This window comes from Meles meles, chromosome 17 (assembly GCF_922984935.1).
Source record: "Meles meles chromosome 17, mMelMel3.1 paternal haplotype, whole genome shotgun sequence".
Lineage (NCBI taxonomy): Eukaryota > Metazoa > Chordata > Mammalia > Carnivora > Mustelidae > Meles > Meles meles.
Window position 1 is genome coordinate 3,205,644 of NC_060082.1, and position 25,636 is coordinate 3,231,279.

The 25,636-nt window shown below is 41.8% G+C and overlaps 1 pseudogene; it reads left to right on the forward strand.

The window, feature by feature from the left end:
• Window positions 1–20,400: 20,400 nt before the first annotated feature.
• LOC123928058 lies at window positions 20,401–23,296 on the forward strand (annotated as a pseudogene).
• The last annotated feature ends 2,340 nt before the right edge of the window (window positions 23,297–25,636 follow it).

Sequence of the window (25,636 nt, forward strand, 5' to 3'; positions counted from 1 at the left end):
AATTTTGTGCTGGGGAGAGGGAAAGATGATTACATAGAACATCCTGACCATGGCCTCAGAAGTGGGCTGGGGTAGACATCTGTTCTGATGTAGGGCCGTCCCACCAATGAAATCTTCTCAGGAGACAACAGAGGGAATGCATCCTGTGGTTCAGTGCTGCTTCACCTCTGGAAAATGCTCAGTCTGACACAACTTAAGGTCAAGGCGGCTGCTAAATGGCCCACTAAAGACAGAGACAAAACCCAAACCAGAACAGTCAAGGTTCTGGTAAAGAACCATCAAGGACAGCCATTGCAGTTACTGGACTAAAGCAAAAATTGGATCAGCTTCTACAGCCGACATGCCGCACGCATAGGTGATAATCCTGAAGTGTCAGGCTCTGGTGAATAGGGGACACTGCACTGCAGGGCACCACAGAAACTCTTCTTCTTAAGACCATGACACTTAAGATCAGAAGGTGTAGATAACTTTCCTAACATACCGAAAGAGAACAGAGATTCAAATGAAATGAGGATGCAGATGAATATGTCCCAAATACAAGAACAGGGTAAATTCACAGCAAGAAAGCTACGTGAAAAGGAGATAATTAATATGCCTGATAGAGAATTTAAAGTAATGGTCATAAAGTTACTCACTAGATGAGAAAAGAGTAGAAGACCTCAGTGAGACACACAATTGGGAAAGAGAAAACATAAAAAAAAATACCAATCATTGATGAAGAACTCAATAACTGAAATTAAAAATACACTGAAATTAAAAATACCCTATGTGGAGTGAATAGAAGAATACATGAAGCAGAAAAACTGATCAGTGACAAGGAAGAGAGGGTATAGAAAGCAATCAAGTTAAGCAGGAGAGAGAGGACAAAAATACAAAAGGAAAATAGATGTAGGGAACTTAGCAACACCATCAAGCATAAAAATATTTGTATGGTAAATCACAGATGGCAAAGAGAGAGAAAGGGGGCAAAAAAGAAGGTGACTGGGTGGCTCAGTTGGTTAAGAATCTGCCTTCAGAGGGGGAGACAAGATGGCAGAGAAGTAGGAAGCACTGTTTCAACCAGTCCCCTAAAGTTAGCTGATTTCTACCAAAGAACTCTGATCACCCATGAAATCAGCTTGAGATTAAAATTATATGCTTCTGGATCTCTACAGGGGCAGAAGACACCAGTGGACAGGTAAAGGAGAGTGGGAACACTAGACTGATACCGTAAGATAAACAAAAGGGGGAGGGAGCCACCAGAAGTGACCCATTGGAAAGTAATACCCCAATATGAGAGTGCCCTGTGACTGGGGACCAGCATTAACTTAGAGTCTGGTTGAAAGCACTCAAAAAAGAGCAAAGATCTTAAGGTGGAATTGGGTGGATAGGGACATGGGCTTAAGCCCATGGACCCAGGATGGCCACTGCTGGCGCTGAGCCAGAGAGAGTGAAGCTAAGAAGTCAGGCATTGGTCCCTGAGCTGCCAGGGTGCGTGAGAGCATCTGGGTGGTGGCACAAGTGAGTGAGTCTGGCATGGATGCCAGCTGGCACTTTCTAGAACCACAGCCTTTTGCACTCTGCGTGTATGCTGCAGGACCAGGGTCTGAGTCGCACTCCACACCCTCCCCTGAGAGAGGGCCATGCAGGTGCTAGCTGATGCTCTCTAGGACCGGAAGATTCCGAACACTTCCAACCCAGGCCAGCGTGAAAAATCTCAGTGTGCTATCTCAGGTTGGGACCTCTCTGGCGGTCTGGACCTGCCCAGACAGCCATAGCAGAGGCAGCCGCTGGAAACCATATCTGGACTAGTATTTCTCATGGTTTTGGGTACAAGCGGGAGTTCCTGTGACTCCTGAGACCATGACTGGGAACATGCTCTGCCGACTGTGGAGGGGGAATTTATGTGCACTGGAGCACCCAGAAGGGAACAGACTGAGGCTTCTCTCTGAGCTGGGGCCTGGGTGCAGTTTGCTTTCCTCTAAACCTCCAAAGAACTGCCAAAATCTGCCAAGGGGAGAGAGAAAAAGAAAAAAAAAAAAACCAGAAAACAAAAAACAGAAAACAAAAAACCTCCAGAGAACAAGAGCCTGAAAAACCATTTCTTCAGAGCCCAGCCCCTTGATAGGGGGCAGGAGGACTCAACTCTAGGAAGACTGCCTGAAAAACCATGTGGCAGGCCTCTCCCCAGAAAGCCAGCCAAAAAAACCACACAAAAAGACAAAAAACAAACAAACAAACAAAAAAAAAAACCAAGAGCACAACCACCACTACTTCATAAATACAACTTTTATTTTTAATTCTTTCCTACTATTCTTGTTCTTTTCAATTTTTTAAATAATTTTTTAACCTATTTACCATCACAATGAGATGTTCAGTTCAACAAATTCCATAATAACCTTTTAACTTGAACTTCTTTGATACAATACCTGTGTCTTTCTTTTGCTTTTCTATTATTTGTTTGTTTATTTATTTATTTATTTAATATTCATATAGAGATAAGCTTCAAGGTAATCCCCTTTCCCCAATCAATGCTACCCCCATAATAAACCAGTTTTCATCCCCTTTTTCTCAGGAAAGTTGAGTCCTTTAATAAAGATATCAAGATACATCCTGGAAGAATCAAAATAACCTTCCTCGCCCATATTGAGAATTTACAACCATCCCCCATCTTTTTCTTCTGTCAGTGTTTCTGTGTATTTGTTTTTGTTCTGGTAGTATATAAATCTTATTCTTGGGGTTCATTTTGGCTGGGTTCTTTTTTTTTTCTTGTCATTTACTTTTTTTTGGTCTTTTTGTTTGTATATTTTATAAATATTACCTTTGGGGCCCATTTGGGCTGGGTATTCTCTTCTCTTTTTTCTTTTTTTTCCCTTTCTCTCTCTCTCTCTCTCTTTTTCTTTCTTTTTGGTGGGGACTCCTGATTGCTCAGATGCATGCTGGAGTGCGCCTTGCCTGCACCACTGTTGATACATTAAGCTACACATCCCTTCAGCCATCTCTCACCAAAATGACTAGGAGGAGGAATGCCCAATGGAGGAAAAATTCACAGATTGTGCCCTCTCCATCAGAGCTATTGGATATGGACATACACAGTATGTCTGAAAGGGAATTCAGGCTAACAATTATCCAGGCAATGGCTAGGTTGGAGAAAGCCTTTAATGACAAAATGGAATTGATTAGGGCAGAAGTGAAAGCCACCAGGGATGATGTTAACAATGCTCTCAATGAGTTCCAATCTAATCTAAATTCTCTAACAGCTGGGGTAACTGAGGCAGACGATACAATTAGTGATCTAGAAGACAAACTGATAGAGGAAAAGGATCAGGAGGAAGCCTGGAACAAACAGCTTAGAAGCCTTGAACAGAGAATTAGGGAAATAAATGACACCATGAAACATTCCAACATCAGATTTATTGGAATCCCTGAGGGAGAGGAGAAAGAAAGTAGATTAGATGATCTAGCTGAACAAATTCTCCATGAAAATTTTCCCAATCTGGCGAATGGAACCAGTGTTCATGTCCTAGAGGCAGAAAGGACTCCCCCCAAGATCATAGAATCTAGAAAGACCTTGAGACACCTGATTGTGAAAATGATGAATCATAATTTTAGACAGGAGCTCTTGAAAAGAGCTAGGGGGAAGAGATTCCTTATGTACAGAGGAAAACCCATCAGAACAACATCAGACCTGTCCACAGAAACCTGGTAAGCTGGAAAGGGCTGGAAAGATGTATTCAGCGCACTAAATGAGAAGAACATGCAGCCAAGAATACTTTATCCAACAAGACTGACATTCAAAATGGATGGAAAGATAAAGAGCTTCCAAGACCAGCAAGGTTTAAAAGAGTATGTGACCACCAAGCTGGCACTACAAGAAATATTAAGGGGCGTTCTATGAAAGAGGAAAAAAAACCAAGAATATCATTGAACAGAAATTTATGGAGACAATCTATAGAAACAAAGACTTCACAGGTAGCATGATGTCAATAAAAACGTATCTATCACTCTCAACATGAATGGCCTAAATGGGCCCATAAAATGGCCCAGGGTTGCAGATTGGATACAACGACAGGACCCATCCATTTGTTGTCTATAAGAAACCCATTTTGAACCTAAGGATACATCCAGACTGAAAGTGAAGGGATGGAGAAGCATCTTTCATGCCAATGGTCCTCAAAGGGCTGGGGTAGTGATTCTCATATCAGATAAATTAGATTTTAAACTAAAGACTGTAGTCAGAAATACAGAAGGCCACTATATCATTCTTTTTTTTTAAAGATTTTATTTATTTATTTATTTGACAGACAGAGATCACAGCAGGCAGAGAGAGAGAGGAGGAAACAGGCTCCCTGCTGAGCAGAGAGTCTGATGCGGGGCTTGATCCCAGGACTCTGGGATCATGTCTTGAGCCAAAGGCAGAGGCTTTAACCCACTGAGCCACCCAGGCGCCCCAGGCCACTATATCATTTTTAAAGGGTCTACCTGACAAGAAGATCTAACAATTGTAAATATTTATGCCCCCAATATGGGAGCAGTCAACTACATAAGGCAACTGTTAATCAAGATAAAGAATCATATTGATATGAATACATTAACTGTAGGGGATCTTAACACACACCACTCTCAGTAATAGACAGATCATCTAAGAAGAAAATCAATAAAGAAAAAAGAGCATTGAATGACACATTCGACCAGATGGACCTCATAAATATATACAGAACATTCCACCCTAAAACAACAGAATACTCATTCTTCTTGAGTGCACATGGAGCCTTCTCTGGAATAGACCACATTCTGGGTCACAAATCAGGGCTCAACTGATTCCAAAAGATTGAGATTATTCCCTGCATATTCTCAGATCACAATGCTTTGAAGCTAGAGCTCAACCACAAGAAAAAGTTTGGAAGGAACTCAAACACCTAGAAGCTAAAGATGACCTTGCTTAAGAATGCTTGGATCAGGGGGGAGGAGTCAAGATGGCAGAGAAGTAGCAGCCTGAGACTACATCAGGTAGCAGGAGATCAGCTCGATAGCTTATCTAAACATTGCAAACACCTACAAATCCAACGGGAGAGCGAAGAGAAGAACAGCAACTCTAGAAACAGAAAATCAACCACTTTCTGAAAGGTAGGACTGGCGGAGAAGTGAATCTAAAATGACGGGAAGATAGACCGCGGGGGGAGGGGCCGGCTCCCGGCAAGCGGCGGAGGAACGGAGCACAAAATCAGGACCATTAAAAGTCTGTTCCACTGAGGGACATTGCTCCAGGGGCTAAACCGGGGTGAAGCCCACGCGGGGCCAGCGTGGCCCCAGGCCCCGCAGGGTCACAGAAGGATCGGGGGTGTCGGAGTGTCAGAGAGCTCACAGCTATTAGAACGGAGAAGCCGGCTGCAGAGACAGAGCCGAGGACTGAACTCTCAGCTCGGGGTTACCTTGAACTGGTCGCGGGCTGGGTGAGCTCGGAGCGCGGCTAGAGGCTGGGGATACGGGAGTGATTGGGTGCTGTCCTCTGGGGGCGCACTGAGGAGTGGGGCCCCAGGCTCTCGGCTCCTCGGGGCCGGAGACTGGGAGGCCGCCATTTTCATTCCCGTCCTCCGGAACTCTACGGAAAGCGTTCAGGGAACAGAAGCTCCCAAAAGCGAACCCGAGCCGATTACTTAGTCCGGCCGCCGGTAAGGGCGGTGCAATCCCGCCTCGGGCAAAGACACTTGAGAGTCACTACAAGAGGCCCCTCCCCCAGAAGATCAACAAAATATCCAGCCAGAACAAATTTCATCTATCAAGGAGAAAGCAGATTCAATTCCTAAGACAGCAGAGCAATTCCAGAGGAGGAGAAAGCAAAGCACGGAACTCATGGCTTTCTCTCCATGATTCTTTAGTCTTGCGGCTACTTCAATTTTTTTTTTCTTTTTTCAATTTTTTTTTCTTTTTTCAATTTTTTTTCTTTTTTCTTTTTTCTTCTTCTGCTAAATTTTTTAAAACTTTTACCCTTTTCTTTTTTAACATTTTTTGAGTAGTTCATCTAAATATATATATTTTTTCCTTCTTTTTTGTATTTTTTTATTTGTTTCATTTTTTAAATTTTTTTCTTTTTTTTTCTTTTTTTTTCAGAAGCTGTTTTTATCCCCTTTCTCCCCCCCACAATTTGGGGTCTCTTCTCATTTGGTTACAGTGCATTTTTCCGGGGTCTTTGCCACCCTTTTAGTAGTTTATTTGCTCCTTCATATCCTCTTATCTGGAAAAAATGACAAGGCGGAAAAAATCACCACAAACAAAAGAACAAGAGACAGTACCGAAGGCTAGGGACCTAATCAACACAAACATGGGTAATATGTCAGATCAAGAGTTCAGAATGACGATTCTGAACATTCTAGCCGGGCTCGAAAAAGGCATGGAAGATATTAGAGAAACCCTCTCTGGAGATATTAAAGCCCTTTCTGGAGAAATTAAAGAACTAAAATCTAACCAAGTTGAAATCAAAAAAGCTATTAATGAGGTGCAATCAAAAATGGAGGCTCTCACTGCTAGGATCAATGAGGCAGAAGAAAGAATTAGTGATATAGAAGACCAAATAGAAGACCAAATGACAGAGAATAAGGGAGCAAAAGAGGGACAAACAGCTACTGGACCATGAGGGGAGAATTCGAGAGATAAGTGACACCATAAGATGAAACAACATTAGAATAATTGGGATTCCAGAAGAAGAAGAAACAGAGAGGGGAGCAGAAGGTCTATTGGAGAGAATCATTGGAGAGAATTTCCATAATATGGCAAAGGGAACAAGCATCAAAATCCAGGAGATGCAGAGAACCCCCCTCAAAGTCAACAAGAATAGGTCCACACCCCGTCACCTCATAGTAAAATTTACAAGTCTTAGTGACAAAGAGAAAATCCTGAGAGCAGCCCGAGAAAAGAAGTCTGTAACATACAATGGTAAAAATATTAGATTGGCGGCAGACTTATCCACAGAGACCTGGCAGGCCAGAAAGAGCTGGCATGATATATTCAGAGCACTCAACAAGAAAAACATGCAGCCAAGAATACTCTATCCAGCTAGGCTATCATTGAAAATAGAAGGAGAGATCAAAAGGTTCCAGGACAAACAAGAACTGAAAGAATTTGCAAACACCAAACCAGCTCTACAGGAAATATTGAAAGGGGTCCTCTAAGCAAAGAGAGAGCCTAAAAGTAGTAGATCAGAAAGGTACAGAGACAATATACAGTAACAGTCACCTTACAGGCTAATAATGGCACTAAATTCATATCTCTCAATAGTTACCCTGAATGTTAATGGGCTAAATGCCCCAATCAAAAGACACAGGGTATCAGAATGGATAAAAAAACAAAACCCATCAGTATGCTGCCTACAGGAAACTCATTTTAGACGCGAAGACACCTCCAGATTTAAAATGAGGGGGTGGAAAACAATTTACCATGCTAATGGGCATCAGAAGAAAGCTGGGGTGGCAATCCTTATATCAAATCAATTAGATTTTAAGCCAAAGACTATAATAAGAGATGAGGAAGGACACTATATCCTACTCAAAGGGTCTGTCCAACAAGAAGATCTAACCATTTTAAATATCTATGCCCCTAACGTGGGAGCAGCCAACTATATCAACCAATTAATAACAAAATCAAAGAAACACATCAATAATAATACAATAATAGTAGGGGACTTTAACACTCCCCTCACTGAAATGGACAGATCATCCAAGCAAAAGATCAACAAGGAAATAAAGGCCTTAAATGACACACTGGACCAGATGGACATCACAGATGTATTCAGAACATTTCATCCCAAAGCAACAGAATACACATTCTTCTCTAGTGCACATGGAACCTTCTCCAGAATAGATCACATCCTGGGTCACAAATCAGGTCTCAACCGGTATCAAAAGATTAGGATCATTCCCTGCATATTTTCAGACCACAGTGCTCTGAAGCTAGAACTCAATCACAAGAGGAAAGCTGGAAAGAACCCAAATACATGGAGACTAAACAGCATCCTTCTAAAGAATGAATGGGTTAACCAGGAAATTAAAGAAGAATTGAAAAAATTCATGGAAACAAATGATAATGAAAACACAACAGTTCAAAATCTGTGGGACACAGCAAAGGCAGTCCTGAGAGGAAAATATATAGCGGTACAAGCCTTTCTCAAGAAACAAGAAAGGTCTCAAGTACACAACCTAACCCTACACGTAAAGGAGCTGGAGAAAGAACAAGAAAGAAACCCTAAACCCAGCAGGAGAAGAGAAATCATAAAGATCAGAGCAGAAATCAATGAAATAGAAACCAAAAAATAGAAAAAATCAATGAAACTAGGAGCTGGTTCTTTGAAAGAATCAATAAGATTGATAAACCCCTGGCCAGACTCATCAAAAAGAAAAGAGAAAGGACCCAAATCAATAAAATCATGAATGAAAGAGGAGAGATCACAACTAACACCAAAGAAATACAGACAATTATAAGAACATACTATGAGCAACTCTACGCCAACAAATTGGACAATCTGGAAGAAATGGATGCATTCCTAGAGACATATAAACTACCACAACTGAACCAGGAAGAAATAGAAAACCTGAACAGGCCCATAACCAGTAAGGAGATTGAAACCGTCATCAAAAATCTCCAAACAAACAAAAGCCCAGGGCCAGACGGCTTCCCAGGGGAATTCTACCAAACATTTAAAGAAGAACTAATTCCTATTCTCCTGAAACTGTTCCAAAAAATAGAAATGGAAGGAAAACTTCCAAACTCATTTTATGAGGCCAGCATCACCTTGATCCCAAAACCAGACAAGGATCCCACCAAAAAAGAGAGCTACAGACCAATATCCTTGATGAACACAGACGCAAAAATTCTCGCCAAAATACTAGCCAATAGGATTCAACAGTACATTAAAAGGATTATTCACCACGATCAAGTGGGATTTATTCCAGGGCTGCAGGGTTGGTTCAACATCCGCAAATCAATCAATGTGATAGAACACATTAATAAAAGAAAGAACAAGAACCATATGATACTCTCCATAGATGCTGAAAAAGCATTTGACAAAGTACAGCATCCCTTCCTGATCAAAACTCTTCAAAGTGTAGGGATAGAGGGCACATACCTCAATATTATCAAAGCCATCTATGAAAAACCCACCGCAAATATCATTCTCAATGGAGAAAAACTGAAAGCTTTTCCGTTAAGGTCAGGAACACGGCAGGGATGTCCATTATCACCACTGCTATTCAACATAGTACTAGAAGTCCTAGCCTCAGCAATCAGACAACAAAAAGAAATTAAAGGCATCCAAATCGGTAAAGAAGAAGTCAAACTATCACTCTTCGCAGATGATATGATACTATATGTGGAAAACCCAAAAGACTCCACTCCAAAACTGCTAGAACTTGTTCAGGAATTCAGTAAAGTGTCAGGATATAAAATCAATGCACAGAAATCAGTTGCATTTCTGTACACCAACAACAAGACTGAAGAAAGAGAAATTAAGGAGTCAATCCCATTTACAATTGTACCCAAAACTATAAGATACCTAGGAATAAACCTAACCAAAGAGACTAAGAATCTATACACAGAAAATTATAAAGTACTCATGAAAGAAATTGAGGAAGACACAAAAAAATGGAAAAATGTTCCATGCTCCTGGATTGGAAGAATAAATATTGTGAAAATGTCTATGCTACCTAAAGCAATCTACACATTTAATGCAATCCCTATCAAAATACCATCCATTTTTTTCAAAGAAATGGAACAAATAATCCTAAAATTTATATGGAACCAGAAAAGACCTCGAATAGCCAAAGGAATATTGAAGAACAAAGCCAAAGTTGGTGGCATCACAATTCCGGACTTCAAGCTCTATTACAAAGCTGTCATCATCAAGACAGCATGGTACTGGCACAAAAACAGACACATAGATCAGTGGAACAGAATAGAGAGCCCAGAAATCGACCCTCAACTCTATGGTCAACTAATCTTCGACAAAGCAGGAAAGAATGTCCAATGGAAAAAAGACAGCCTCTTCAATAAATGGTGCTGGGAAAATTGGACAGCCACATGCAGAAAAATGAAATTGGACCACTTCCTTACACCACACACGAAAATAGACTCCAAATGGATGAAGGACCTCAATGTGAGAAAGGAATCCATCCAAATCCTTGAGGAGAATGCAGGCAGCAACCTCTTCGACCTCAGCCGTAGCAACATCTTCCTAGGAACAACGGCAAAGGCAAGGGGAGCAAGGGCAAAAATGAACTATTGGGATTTCATCAAGATCAAAAGCTTTTGCACAGCAAAGGAAACAGTTCACAAAACCAAAAGACAACTGACAGAATGGGAGAAGATATTTGCAAACGACATATCAGATAAAGGGCTAGTATCCAAACTCTATAAGGAACTTAGCAAACTCAACATCCAAGGAACAAACAATCCAATCAAGAAATGGGCAGAGGACATGAACAGACATTTCTGCAAAGAAGACATCCAGATGGCCAACAGACACATGAAAAAGTGCTCCACGTCACTCGGCATCAGGGAAATACAAATCAAAACCACAATGAGATATCACCTCACACCAGTCAGAATGGCTAAAATTAACAAGTCAGGAAATGACAGATGCTGGAGATGATGTGGAGAAAGGGGAACCCTCCTCCACTGTTGGTGGGAATGCAAGCTGGTGCAACCACTCTGGAAAACAGCATGGGGGTTCCTCAAAATGTTGAAAATAGAACTACCCTATGACCCAGCAATTGCACTACTGGGTATTTACCCTAAAGATACAAACATAGTGATCCGAAGGGGCACGTGTACCCGAATGTTTATAGCAGCAATGTCTACAATAGCCAGACTATGGAAAGAACCTAGATGTCCATCAACAGATGAATGGATCAAGAAGATGTGGTATATATACACAATGGAATACTATGCAGCCATCAAAAGAAATGAAATCTTGCCATTTGCGACGACGTGGATGGAACTAGAGCGTATCATGCTTAGTGAAATAAGTCAATCGGAGAAAGACAACTATCATATGATCTCCCTGATATGAGGACATGGAGAAGCAACATGGGGGGGGGGGTAGGGGGATAGGAGAAGAATAAATGAAACCAGATGGGATTGGGAGGGAGACAAACCATAAATGACTCTTAATCTCACAAAACAAACTGGGGGTTGCTGGGGGGAGGTGGGATTGGGAGAGGGGGAGTGGGCTATGGACATTGGGGAGGGGAGGCGAACCATAAGAGACTATGTACTCTGAATAACAACCTGAGGGTTTTGAAGGGTCAGGGGTGGGAGGTTGGGGCAACCTGAGGGTTTTGAAGGGTCAGGGGTGGGAGGTTGGGGGAACAGGTGGTGGGTAATGGGGAGGGCACGTTTTGCATGGAGCACTGGGTGTTGTGCAAAAAGAATGAATACTGTTACACTGAAAAAATAAATAAAATGAGAAAAAAAAAAAGAATGCTTGGATCAACCAGAAAATCAAAGAACTTAAACAGTTCATGGAAACCAATGAGAATGAAGACACTTTGGTCCAAAAATCTATGGGATACAGCAAAGGCAATGCTAAGGGGGAAATACATAGCCATCCAAGCCTCCCTCAAAAAAATGGAAAACTCCAGAATACACCAGCTGTCTTTACACCTTAAAGAACTGGAGAATCAACAACAAATTAAGCCAATTACACACACGAGAAGGGAAATATCAAGATTAGAGCAGAGATCAATGAAATAGAAACTAGAGATACAGTAAAATGCATCAAAGAAACTCAAGCTGGTTTTTTTTGAGAGAATAAGATCAATAAACCATTAGCCAAACTAATCCAAAAGAAAAAAGAGAAGACCCAAATTAATAAAATTATGAATGAAAAGGGAGAGATCAAAACCAGCACCAAGGAAATAGAAACAATCATCAGAAATTATTATCAACAGTTATATGCCAATAAGTTAAGTAGCCTAGATGAAATGCATGCATTCCTGGAAAACTATAAACTTCCAAAACTGAATCAGGAAGAAATTGACAACCTGAATAGACCAATATCTAGTAATGAGATTGAAGCAGTGATCAGAAACCTCCCCCCAAATTAAGGGACAGGAACCTGACGATTCCCTGTGCAATTCTACCAAACTATCAGAGAAGAAATAATACCTATTCTCCTGAAAATATTCCAAAGAATAGAAACAGAAGGAAAACTTCCAGACTTTTTATGAAGCTAGCACTACGCTGATCCCCAAACCAGGCAAAGACCCTACCAAAAAGGAGAATTTCAGACCAATATCCCTGATGAATATGGATGGTTAGATTCTCAACAAGATCCTAGTTAATAGGATCCAACAGTACATTAAAAAGATTATCCACCATGACCAGGTGGGATTTATCCCTGGGTTGCAAGGGTGGTTCAACATTCGTAAGTCAATCAATGTGACAGCAAAATCAATAAGAGAAGAGAGAAGAACCACATAGTCCTCTCAGTTGATGCAGAAAAATCATTTGACAAAATCCAGCATCCGTTCCTGATTAAAATACTTCATAGTATGTGGACAGAGGGAACATTCCTCAACTTCATAAAATCTATCTATGAAAAACCCACAGCAAATATCATCTTCAGTGGGAAAAAGCTGACAGGCTTCCCTTTGAGATCAGGAACATGACAATTATGCCCTCTTTCACCACTCTTGTTCAACATAGTATTAGAAGTCCTAGCAACAGCAATCAGACAACAAAGAGAAATAAAAGGTATCCAAATTGGCAATGAAGAAGTCAAACTCTCTCTCTTTGCAGATGACATGATTCTTTATGTGGAAAACCCAGAAGACTCCACCCCCAAACTACTAGAACTCATACAGCAATTCAGTAATGTGGCAGGATACAAAATCAATGTATAGAAATCAGTGGCTTTCTTATACACTAACAATGAAAATACAGAAAGGGAAATTAGAGAATTGATCCATTTACTGTAGCACCAAGAACCATAAGATACCTGGGAATAAATCTAACCAAAGAGGTAAAGGATCTGTACTCGAGGAACTATAGAACACTCATGAAAGAAATTGAGGAAGACACAAAAAGATGGAAGGCCATTCCATGATCTTGGATCAGAAGGATAAATATTGTTAAAATGTCTATACTTCCCAGAGCAATCTATACTTTCAATGTCATTCTGATCAAAATTCCACTGGAATTTTTCAAGGAGCTGGAGCAAAGAATCCTAAAATTTGTATGGAATCGGAAGAGACACTGAATTGCTAAGGAAATGTTGAAAAAGAAAAACAAAACTGGGGGCATCACATTGTCTGATTTCAAGCTTTACCACAAAGCTGTGATCACCAAGACAGCATGGTACTGGCATAAAAACAGACACATAGACCAGTGGAAGAGACTAGAGAACCCAGATTTGGACCCTCAACTCTATGGTCAAATAATCTTCGAAAAAGCTGGAAAAAATACACAGTGGAAAAAAGAAAGTCTCTTCAATAAATGGTGCTGGGAAAATTGGACAGCTATGTGTAGAAGAATGAAACTCGACCATTCTCTTACACTGTAAACAAAGATAAACTCAAAATGGATAAAAGACCTCAACGTGATACAGGAATCCATCAGATCCTAGAAGATAACATAGGCAGTAACCTCTTTGACATTGGCCACAACAACTTTTTCAAGATATGTCTTCAAAGTCAAAGGAAACAAAAGCAAAAATTAATTTCTGGAACTTCATCAAAATCAAAAGCTTCTGCACAGCAAAGGAAATAGTCAACAAAACACGGAGGCAACCCACAGAATGGGAGAAGATATTCGCAAATGACAGTACATACAAAGGGCTGATATCCAGGATCTATAACCTATAGCTAAAATCATCATCAATGGCAAAAAACTGAAAGCATTTCCTCTATGGTCAGGAATGAGACAGGGATATTCACTCTAGCCATTTTTACTTAACATAGCCCTGGAAGTCCTTAGCCTCATCAATCACATAACAAAAAGAAGCAAAAGGCATCTAAATCAGCAAGAAAGAAGTCAAACTTATACTATTCACAGACTACATGATATTCTATAGAGAAAATCTGAAAGACTTCACTAAAAAATTATTAGAACTATATATGAATTCAGTAAAATCACAGGATATAAAAATCAATGTACAGAAATCTGTTGCATTTCTACACACCAATAATGAAACTGTAGAAAGAGAAATTAAGGAATCCGTCCTATTTACAATTGAACCAGACTCGATAAGGTATATAGGAATAAGCCTAACCAAGGAAGGAAAAGCCCTGGGCTCTGATAACAATAGAACACTGATGAAGAAATTGAGGAAGACACAAAGAAATGGAAAAATGTTCCATACTCATGAACTGGAAGAACAAATATCGTTAAAATGCCTATACAGTCCAAAGCAATCTACACATTTAATGCAATCCCTATCAAAATATCACCAATATTTTTCACACAACTAAAGCAAACAAACTGAAATTTGTATTGAACTAGAAAAGATTGTGAATAGTCAATGCAATTTTGAAAGAAAAAAAAGAAGTAAAGCTTAAGACATCACAATTCTGGAATTCAAGCTGTATTACAAAGCTGTAGTCATCAAGATGGTAAGGTACTGGCAAGAAAAGCAGATACACAGGTCAATGGAACAGAATAGAGAGCCCGGAAATGGACCCTCATCTCTATGGTCAACTAATCTTTGAGAAAACAGGAAAGATTATCCAGTGGAAAGACTGAATCTTCAACATATGTTGTTGGGAAAACTAGACAGCAACATACAGAAGAATGAAAATGTACCACTTTCTTACACTATACTCAAAAATAAATTCAAAATGGATGAAAGACTTAAATATGAGATTGGAACCATGAAAACCCTAGAGGAGAAAACAAGCAGCAACCACATTAATATGGGCCATAGAAACTTTTTACTAGATAGGTCCCCTGAGGAAAGGGAAAGAACAGAAAAATAAAATATTGGGTCTTGATGAAGTCCCAAATGTTCATTTTCACTTTTGTTTCCTTTGCCTTTGGAGACATATCTTGAAAGAAGTTTCCGTGGCTGATGTTGAAGAGGTTACTGCCTAAGTTCTCCTCTAGGATTTTGATAGGTTCCTGCCTCACATTGAGGTTTTTTATCCATTTTGAGTTTATTGTGTGTATGGTGTAAGAGAATGGCCAAGTTTCATTCTTCTACACCGAACTGTCCAATTTTCCCAGCACTATTTATTGAAGAGACTGTCTTTTCTTCCACTGTGTATTTTTTCCTGCTTTGTTGAAGATTAGTTGACCATACAGTTGCAGGTCCATATCCAGGCTATCTACTCTGTTCCATTGGTCTATGTGTCTGGTTTTGTGCCAGTACCATGCTGTCTTGGTGATCACAACTTTGTAGTAAAGCTTGAAATCAGGCAACGTGATGCTCCAAGTTTTGTTTTTCATTTTCAACATTTCTTAACAATTTGGGGTCTCTTCTGGTTCCATACAAATTTTAGGATTATTTCTTCCAGCACTTTGAAAAATGCCAGTGGATCTTTATCAAGATCAAAAGCTTCTGCACAGCAAAGGAAACAGTCAACAAACAAAGAGGCAACCCATGGAATGGGAGAAGATATTTGCAAATGACAGTACAGACAAAGGGATGATATCCAAGATCTATAAAGAACTCTTCAAATTCACCCTCAAAAAGCAGATAATCATGTCAAAAAATGGGCAGAAGACATGAACAGACACTTCTCCAAAGAAGACTTACAAATGGCTAACAGACACATGGAAAAATGTTCATCATCACTAGCTATCAGGGATATTCAAATCAAAACTGCATTGAGATACCACCTTACATCAGTTAGAATGGCCAAAATTAACAAGACAGTAAACAACAAATGTTGGAGACGATGTGGAGAAAGGGGAACCCTCTTACACTGTTGGTGGGAATGCAAGTTGGTGCAGCCACTTTGGAAAACAGTGTGGAGATTCCTTAAGAAATTAAAAATAGAGCTACCCTATGACTCTGAAATTGCACTACTGGGTATTTACTCCAAAGATACAGAAGGGCCATATGTACCTCAATGTTCATAGCAGCAATGGTCACAGTCGCCAAACTGTGGAAAGAGCCAAGATGGCCTTCAACAGATGAATGGATAAAGAAGGTATGGTCCATATATACAATGGAGTATTATACCTCCATCAGAAAGGATGAATACCCATATTTTGAATCAACATGGATGGGACTGGAGGAAATTATGCTGGGTGAAATAAATCTAGCAGAGAGAGTCAATTATCATATGGTTTCACTTATTTGTGGAGCAAAAGTAATAACATGGAGGACAGTGGGTGAAGGAGAGGATAAGTAAGTTGGGGGAAATCAGAGGGGGAGATGAACCATGAGAGACTGTGATCTCTGAGAAACTAACTGAGGGATTTGGGGGGAGGGGTTGGGAGAACCTGGTGGCAGGTATTAAGAAGGGCATGTATTGCATGGAGCACTGGGTGTGGTGCCTAAACAATGAATATTAGAACACTGAAAAAATAAAATAAAATAAAGTATTGGGACATCATCAAGATAAAAACCTTCAGCATAGTGAAAGAAACAATAAGAAAAAGGCTGCCTTTGGAATGGAAGAAGATATTTGAAAAATGACATATGTGATAAAGGGTTAGTATCCAAAATCTATGAAGAACTTGTCAAAATCAACACCAATAACACTAGTGATCTCGTTGAGAAATGGACAGAAGACATGAGTAGACATTCTTCTGAAGAAGACATGTAGATGGCCAAGAGTCACATGAAAATGTGCTCAACATTAATGATCATTAGTGAAATACAAATAAAAAGTGCAGTGAAATATCATCTCACATCTGTCAGAACGGCTAAAATTAACAGCAGAGGAAACACCAGATATTGGTGAGGATGCAGAAAAAGAAGCACATTCTTGCATGGTTGATGAGAATGAAAACTGGTGTAGCCACTCTGGTAAACAGTATGGATGTCTTCAAAAAGTTAAAAATAGAACATATCCTATGACTCAACAATTGCACTACTAGGTGTTTAACCAAAAGACACAAAATACTAATTCAAAGGGACATAAGCACCCCAAGGTTTATAGCAGCATTTATTGACAATAGCCAAATTATGGAAAGAGCCCAAATGTCTGTTAACTGATGAATCAATAAAGAAGATGTAGCATATATACACACGATGAAAGATTATTCAGCCAAAATAAGGAATGAAATTTTGTCATTTGAAACAATGTGGATGGAACTTGAGGGTATTATGCTAAGCACAGTAAGTCTCTTAGGGAAAGACAAATACCATATTTCATTCATATGTGAATTTAAGAAATGAAACAGGTGAATATAGTGGGGAAAAAGAGAGAGGCAAACCATAAAAGAGACTCTTAAAGATAGAGAACAAACTGAGGATGGATGGAGGGATGTGGGTAGGATGGGTTAGATGGGGGATGGGCATTAGGGAGGGCACTTGTGATGAGCACTGGGTCTTATAGGTAGGAGATGAATTACTGAATTTCACACTTGAAACTAATGTTCACGGTATGTTAACTAACTGGAACTTGAATAACAAATAACCTGGAGGACATGGGGAGATGGGGAGGAGAAGGGATTTGAGGGAAATTGAAAGGGGAGGTGAACCATGAGAGACTATGGACTCTGGAAAACAACCTGAGGGTCTAGAAGGGGCGGGGGTGGGAGGTTGGGGGAACAAGGTAGTGAGTATTAGTGAGGGCACGTGTTGCATGGAGCACTGGGTGTGGTGCAAAAACAATGAACACTGTTATGCTGAAAAGAAATAAAAAAAATTTTAAAAATGAAAAATAAAAGGAAAGAAGAGGGTTAGGATGTGAAGTGTGTAGCTGTGTTAATCGGCCTCATTGCGGGCATCATGTCTCCATGTACACATACACTAAAACATCAAGAGGTTACTTTGTTTTATATTTTTAAAAAGAAAACGGAGTTTATTGCCCAGCAAATAAAAGTATCCAAACATGTGATGAATGCTACATAAAATATTAATTTTCATGATTTGCTTCAATAGAAGTTTTCTTGACCAATTCTGCATTTTCCTTCTGAAATGCTGTGTGCCCTCACTGGAGGCTCTGCAGGGAAGGACGTGGGCATTCAGCTGCAGCTCCCTGCAGGTTCCATGTGTACCAGGCTCCTGTGGTTCTTCAGACCATCCTCTCTGAGAAGTTGTTGAAGGACTTTCTCCAGGAAGACCTTCATTCATGTCATGTCACAGGCTCTGTTGCACCTGTTAGAGCCCTCGAGGACTCACATGGCCCATGGTGCCTCCCAACCTTCCTTCCTGGGAGGCTGGAAAGTTGCACACTGTCCATATGTCCAATGTTCATCTATCATCGTATATCAGTGAAGCAGAAAATAGTAGCAACAACAAAATCAAGACATCAGAAAAGCAAATCAGACACATAGACCCACGGAAGGGGCTGGAGCCCCAATGACGCTGAGCTCCCCAGTTCCATCAGCCAATACACTCCCCACATGACTTCAGCCCACAAGGTGCATTTCTATCCTTTGTGACTGGTAGCTCCCCTGTGACAGCGGTGGATGTGGCCCCAAGGGGATGCTGGGCTAATGTCTTTTTTTGCTTGCAAGTTTCCTCCTCACTTCCCTCTTCCTGTCCTTTGATTCTTGAAAGTATTCCTCTATTTTTTTTTCTTGCCTGTTTGCTTTTTATTTTTTTTTCCATGTGTTCTCATCTTGTGACACTTTCCCTGTCTTGTGCGTTAACTCTGACATCTGGAGCAATCCATGTCATGGGTGTTTTCATGGATTTCTAACAAACCACCAGTCAGGAATCAAGGTGCTGGGTCTGCTGCTGGTTAGTGACTGGTAAATATTTATACTCCAGGGTTTTCCTACCAATGAAAGGACAAGCTGCCTCAGCATATGATAAATCAGGAAGTGTCATGCCAATGGCAGGTAAGTACTCAAAATGCAGAAATTTTCCATAGAATTCTTGACACAGTCATCCATCCATTCATTCATTTCATCACATATTTAGCTTTTCCTATTTGTCTGGTAAACATATCCTGAGAGTGGTTCCAACAGATATGAGAAGCAGCTCTGTGTGCAGACACGTAAGATATCAGGAGTCATCTCTTCCTGCAAACTCTTTCCTTTTTCATGTCTACATTTAATCACCCAGAGTCAAACTTCAGAACTGTCCAATAAGGAAAGTCAGCCACATATATGGAATATCCAATTGGCTTTATTAAATGATCCATGAGTCAGGAGACTTCCTATCTGACATACTGGGGTTCTCTCAAAGGAGTTGTACAAAATGGAAGGTTTTTTAAAAGAGAGGTTGGGACCAGGGAGTTAGTAGCAAAAGGGCATTTTTCCAGGAGTCAGGCCTGTTTTCTTAGAGAAAAGCAAGAGGTGTAATCATACACATGACCTCCTCTGTCTGTTGGGAATGGAGAGGACCCAGATGAGGATTCACTGGTACTGATGGAAAGAAAAGTTTCCTGCCCGCCTGGTTAAGGCTGAATTTCTGGGGGAGGTTGAAACTGTAATTAGATTGGATGTGAAACCTTAGTGTGAAGCCCCAGTGTGGGGACTGGGTCTACATGACACCATTTTTGGGGCTTGTGATTTTCTTTTTCTAAGAGAAAGAGCCCCCTGGGGACATATTTCAGACTTCTGCCCCTCCAGCAGCAGAGCAGCTCTTGGTACCCTGTTGGGCTAGCCTGCCTGGGACAGAGAGTGGGGCACCAGCTCTGTTCTGGTCCAGTCTCATCTGCAGCCGGGCACTTTGTTTTTCAGTTTTGGGGACTGGACAGTCTAATCATTCCTGCCTTTTTCTCAGCAGGTGGAATCCTGCTACCTGCCAGATGGGATGCAGCCAGGTCCTTCAATCACTTAAAAATATCAATTAGATCATCAAATTTACCTGGTTGATTTTGTTTTCTAGGAAAAGCAGTGAGATGTCAGAAGTGTGAATGAGCTGGGGTGGGGGCAAGACAGGGAAGGAAATATGTGAGAAGTTTCACAAGGGCAGGAGGGATAGGTGCAGGGCTGGGTGCTGGGAGCCACGTGTTTTCATGGTTTACTCTCTGGATGAGTAGGAAAGGAATGAGAGGTGGGATGACTTTTCCAAGCCACACAAGTTTTTTTCCATAGCAACTGAAATAGGAAACAGGGAGCAGGATGGAAGCTGGTGACAGGGAGAAGCTGGATGCCTGAGAGGAGGGTCAGACCAGGAAGGGAAGTGAGAGTCTGAGTAGGTCTCCAGGGTTGGGGGAGGAGCACATCTGCATTGTCGCAGAGACTCAGGGAAGGCTTGTGTGTGGAGAAGGAAGTCAGAAGAGAGGGCTGTGTGTGGGGTAGGTTTGTTAGAACAAACACCAAAGACCGACTTTGTAAGAGACAGAGAGAACATCTGCAAATACAATGCTGTTCCTGCAACTTGTGTTGCTGGTGGTTCCCCTCCCAGGTGGTGACAGTGAAGATGGTGAGATCTGGCCCTGTCCAGTGGGTGCAAGTGTGTGTGTGTGTGTGTGCAAATGCTTGTATGTCTATGTGTGTGTTTTAATATGTGAATGTGTGTACGTGTGTCTCTGTGTCTGTATACTTAAGTGCGTGTGTGTCTTTGCATGTTCATTTCTTTAAGAGTGTGTGAATGTGTGTGTGTTTTTATGGTTGTGTAGAGTTTTTGTGCATGTGTGCATCTGTGGTGCATGTGTGTGTGTGTGTGTGCACTTGTGGTGTGAGTTCCCCATCACATACGTGAGAAAGGAGAGTGTCAGCAGGGTTCCTTTCTAAACTCCCTGACACCAGGGCCCTGTGCTCTTCTGAAGGACAGATACAAAGCTCAGGGCTCGGGGCAGCACATATATCCTGAGACAGCTATGGCTTCCGTGTCATCTGGATTTTGGTTCTCTTCTCTGGCACCTTCTGCATTCTCTCTCCTTCCCAAAGTCTTCCTTCTCCATAGTCTATCTGTCCTTTTTTCACAGACTTCCAGGAGACCTCCTTCCAAATCATCCTGACCACATCTTTTTACAATGATTCCTGGACACAAAAACTAGGTTTGGATGAACCTAGTTCATCCAAAGTTCATCCTAGTTCTGGATGAACTACAGACTCATGACTGGGACAGTGACTCTGGCAATTTCACGTGCCTGTGGCCTTGGTCCAAGGGAAACTTCAGCAACAAGGAGCTGATGGAAGAGGAAAGGTCATTCCATACATTCTCCATTAGATTTCCTCTGATATTTCAGGACCATTTCAGTGAATGGCAGCTTGAATGTGAGTTCAGTTCCCTCAGTGGTGAGATGGAGGTGGAAGTTGTGTGTATGTCTCCTTGAGTTCCTTCTTCATCTAGGAAAGAGACCCAACTGGCTTCAGAACCTCATGTCTCCCCATTATGAAACTGAATTTTACCTTTTATGGGCGGAGGTAGAAGCCAGACCCCAATTCCTGAAAATCTTCATGTCTTCTGCAATTTCCCCTCCTCTTATTGACTACGGGTTATCCTCACTTTCTCATACTTATGTCTCCCATGACAACCCCTCTTCCTGGCCTCCATCCAGGCACATCTGCTCCCTCACTCTGTGATTGGCTCCTTGAACATTTCTTCTCTCCCCATTGAATCCCGTTAGTGATGTCTGTCTATGTGTTCCCTGTACCACATAGGACTCCCTTTCCCTTGATTATTTTTACCCGAGCTCTCTCTCTGAGCCCTTCCCTATTCTCTACCCAGAACTTTCATGTCTCTTCTTCCAACATTTGCTCCTTCCTCAATATTTCACCTCTTTCTCTGCTTCCAGCAGCCAACACTTCTCCTTTGGCTGAGCCTCCTCTCAAACCAAACTTTGCTCCATTTCCTTCAATCCCCTGAACTTCTCCCTCTGCTTTCCACCATCCTTGTCTTCCACTGATCTCATTTCATTTCTTTCACTGCCCCTGTCCTGAAATTCACAGTCTCTCTTCCTTAGATCCCTTTCAGGTACAGGCAGCAAAAGGCTGTGAACTGCACTTTGGGGAACCATCAGTAGGATTCATGCAGATTGCTTATCAAGGATCAGATCTCGTGATGTTCCAGAACAAGTCATGGTGGCCATCTCCAAAGGGAGGAAGAAGGGCTCAGCAGGTCTCCAGACTGTTCAATCAGTACCTGTGATCAATGTAAGATTACAAACACATATCAGTGACACCTGCCCCCGTTTCCTCTTGGGTCTTCTTGATGCAGGGAAGACACATCTGCAGCGACAAGGTCAGTCCTGCTCCCTTCCTCCAAGATTTCTCTACCCTGCACTCATAAATTTGCACCATTCCCTCAAATTCAGGGTGAGAAAGAGTCAAGAGAGTTTGACAGTGACAAATTTCTAGAGGTGGAGAAATGTGTGAAGAATTAACCTCTTAGTTTGTGAATACCTGTCCTGTCTCTGCAGTGAGACCAGAGGCCTGGCTGTCCACTGGCCCCAGTCCAGGTCCTGGCCGTCTGCTGCTGGTGTGCCATGTCTCTGGCTTCTACCCAAAGCCTGTGTGGGTGATGTGGATGCGGGACAAGCAGGAGCAACAGGGCACTCAGCGAGGTGATGTTCTGCCCCATGCTGATGGGACGTGGTATCTTCAGGTGTCCTTGGATGTGAAAGCCATGGAGGCTGCTGGCCTGTCATGCTTGGTGAGACACAGCAGTCTAGGAGGCCAGGACATGGTCCTCTACTGGGGTGAGAAAGAGCTGGGACCCACCTGGGAAAGGGGATGGGTATTTCTCTAGAAGAGCAGAAGAACCAGAAGAAAAATTGGGGTTGCTAGGGACTCCATTCCAAAAAGGACAAAAATGAGTAATCCAAGAAATGGAAGAGCTGAGGGTGAGAGTCCTGTAAATGTAGGTGGTGCAGAGGGTTGGTGAAGGTCCATCTCTGAGGAGGGATGGGAGAAGAGAGAAGAGGAGGGGCGGTTGGTGAGGCAGAGGGTGACAGGACCAAAGAGGACCAGGGAGGTACAGTCCAACCCTGCATGAATGGGAAATGACACAATCTCTGCACCAAAACCACAGAGAAGCATCAACCCATAGACTTGGTCTTCCTGGAAGTGATTGTGCCCCTGGTGCTTCTGGGAGCTCTCACCTTGTGGCTCTGGAAACACAGGTAAATCTATGGAGTCTTCCTGGTCTTTCTCAGGTGGCTTCCCAACTTTCAGTCTGTCCTCACTCCTCCTCCTCCTGTTGTCATTCCCACCATGTATTCCTCACCTCCACCTGCTGCAAAATGACTCCTTCTCTGTTCCTCCTAGGAAAACACACTGGAGACCTCAATGCACTGGCCTCCCACTGGAATGAGAAATCAGCAGCCCAGGGACCAGGATATACCTAAATCCAGCTCAGCAGTGATGTCCTTGCAACCCTTTCTGTGCAACTTTTATGTTTCATTCGTGCTTAATGATCCATTGACAATTTAAGTCCAGTGTACTTTAGATGGATTTGTTTTTCTGACTTGGTTTGCAACTTAATCTCAAAACTGAACTCAGAGTAAAATGAATTACCAGTGACCTCTATGGGTCAGGAGAATCAGATATCACTTCTTCCAGTGAGAATTCCCTGATTCACAAGTAGATTCAGTATCCTTTGTGAGAATACCACTATCTTGACCTCCACTTTGGCTAACCTGTTCCTGCCCCCCAAACCCTTGTTGGTCCCATTAGGTTCCTTTTGCTTTCCAACTCTTAGGCCTTTTGGGAGCAATGTCCATGTCTTTTAAATATTTCTATCTTTGCCAAATGTCTCATTGCATGGAATATTTCCTCAATAAAAATATGGGTGATATATGCAAAATTCATAGATTTTTATTTTCTTTTGCTTTGTGACATGATCCACATAAGCCTCACACATTTCCTGTTCTTTTTCCTGGTTTCATTACATTGTTGAATTATTACCACTGAATTCACGGCCCACGACTCTGATTCTCAAGCCTGAACAAGCATTACTTACACAGGCATTTTGTTCATGAAGCATATGCTACTTTTTTTTCCCCCTTAGGAACACCAGTCAGCCCTGTAGCTCTGGTTTCAGGACCATTTTGAACACTGAAATAACCAAGAAAGAACATGTAAATGCAGAAAATTTGGCGCCAATTGGACCATGAATAGGACACAAGTTTACAGTCTAGGGATTAAAACAAGAAGGCAGAGTAGCACCTAGTTCTGCCTCAGCTGAGAACACGTATAGTGGTTCACACATGTCAGGCCACGCTACACGTCCATGAGCAATGGTGAGCACATGTGTTTGGGGTTTACAAATCAATGTCAGTAGGTAGGTCAATCAGCACAGACTCCATGAATAATGAAGACGGATCCTTTGTGACTAATGGCGCTTATGGCAGTGTGAGTGGAGACATCCATGGCTGGACTTCAGTTACTCTGTTTCATTAATTAACTCAACAAACCATTCTCAAGCCCAGTGCAGCAGGGACATTCTGAGTGTCAAGTAGTGGGGAGGAGAAGGTCATCATTACTTTTGGAGCTTGAAAATTTTGCTTTCCGATTTGATTATGGTTTTCATTGTTTCTATCCAGTTAGTACAGCATCTTATTTGCATTGATGTAGGGGGAAGGCACTTTGTTCTACTTTGTGTAGAGGCTGAGGAGGGTCCCAGTGCAGGAGAACATCTAGAGGGACCATGTGTAAGCTTCCACCACTTCACATGTGGACATTTCTAGAAAATAACATTTTGTTGGGAGAGGTGGCAAAGGTTAAAAAATGGGAGCGGGGGAGAGAAAATCATGGACTACCACAATCTCCTCACCTGGATCAGACTGTGTGGCTGCTTCTCTATGTTCCAGGCTACCTATCACCCTTGCATAACTGTCATGTGATTTTTGATTGGTTGATTCCACTATCATTGTAGCCCTGGGTTCTGATCAGCCTGTGGCCATCAGGAGAAGGCAACCATGACAATGGGATAGGCTGAAGGATGGGCAGGTAACCTCCAGTTCAGGCCAATCATCAGGTAGATGCCATTTGACCTCACAAAGAGTGATCAATCGAGTCACCTGCTCCAGGTGGCACAGATCACAGAGAGCCCGATTTTTATCACTGATAGAGAGGAATGAGATGCTCTCTCTTTGCCTAGATGATCAGGTTTGGGGTATAAAAGTTGAAACAACTATTGTCTATTTTTCAGCACCAGAGAAGCAACCCTGAAGATGAAATCTGCTTGCAAGGAGGTAGGGAAATTGTATATGTGAAATTTTCCAAGAAGGTAGATCCCAAGTGTCTCACCACAAGACACATAAAAGAAAAGTAAAAAAGGAAGAGGGTCAGGAGGGAGGAGCTCAGTTGGCAGAGTTGTAAGAGGACCCCAGGCTTGTTCTTCCCTTGAACACAACTAGATACATATCTAATCATATCAAATACTCAAAAATTGGTCTGAAGATTGAAAGAACAAACTGCACAACTTAGGGAGAGAAGAGGTCACATCACGGAAGGTAGGAGGCATGGAATTGTGGTTTGGGTAGACACAGATCACGGGTTCTGTGGAGGAGTGGAAGTCCTGGTCATTGAGAGAGAGGAAGAGAGAGAGAGTTAGAGAGAGGAACCCACAGGAGATCACCAATGAAGACACTTCCCCACTGCCACTGACTAAATGGAGAGATGCTGATTTTCATGAGTTGTTACAACCAAG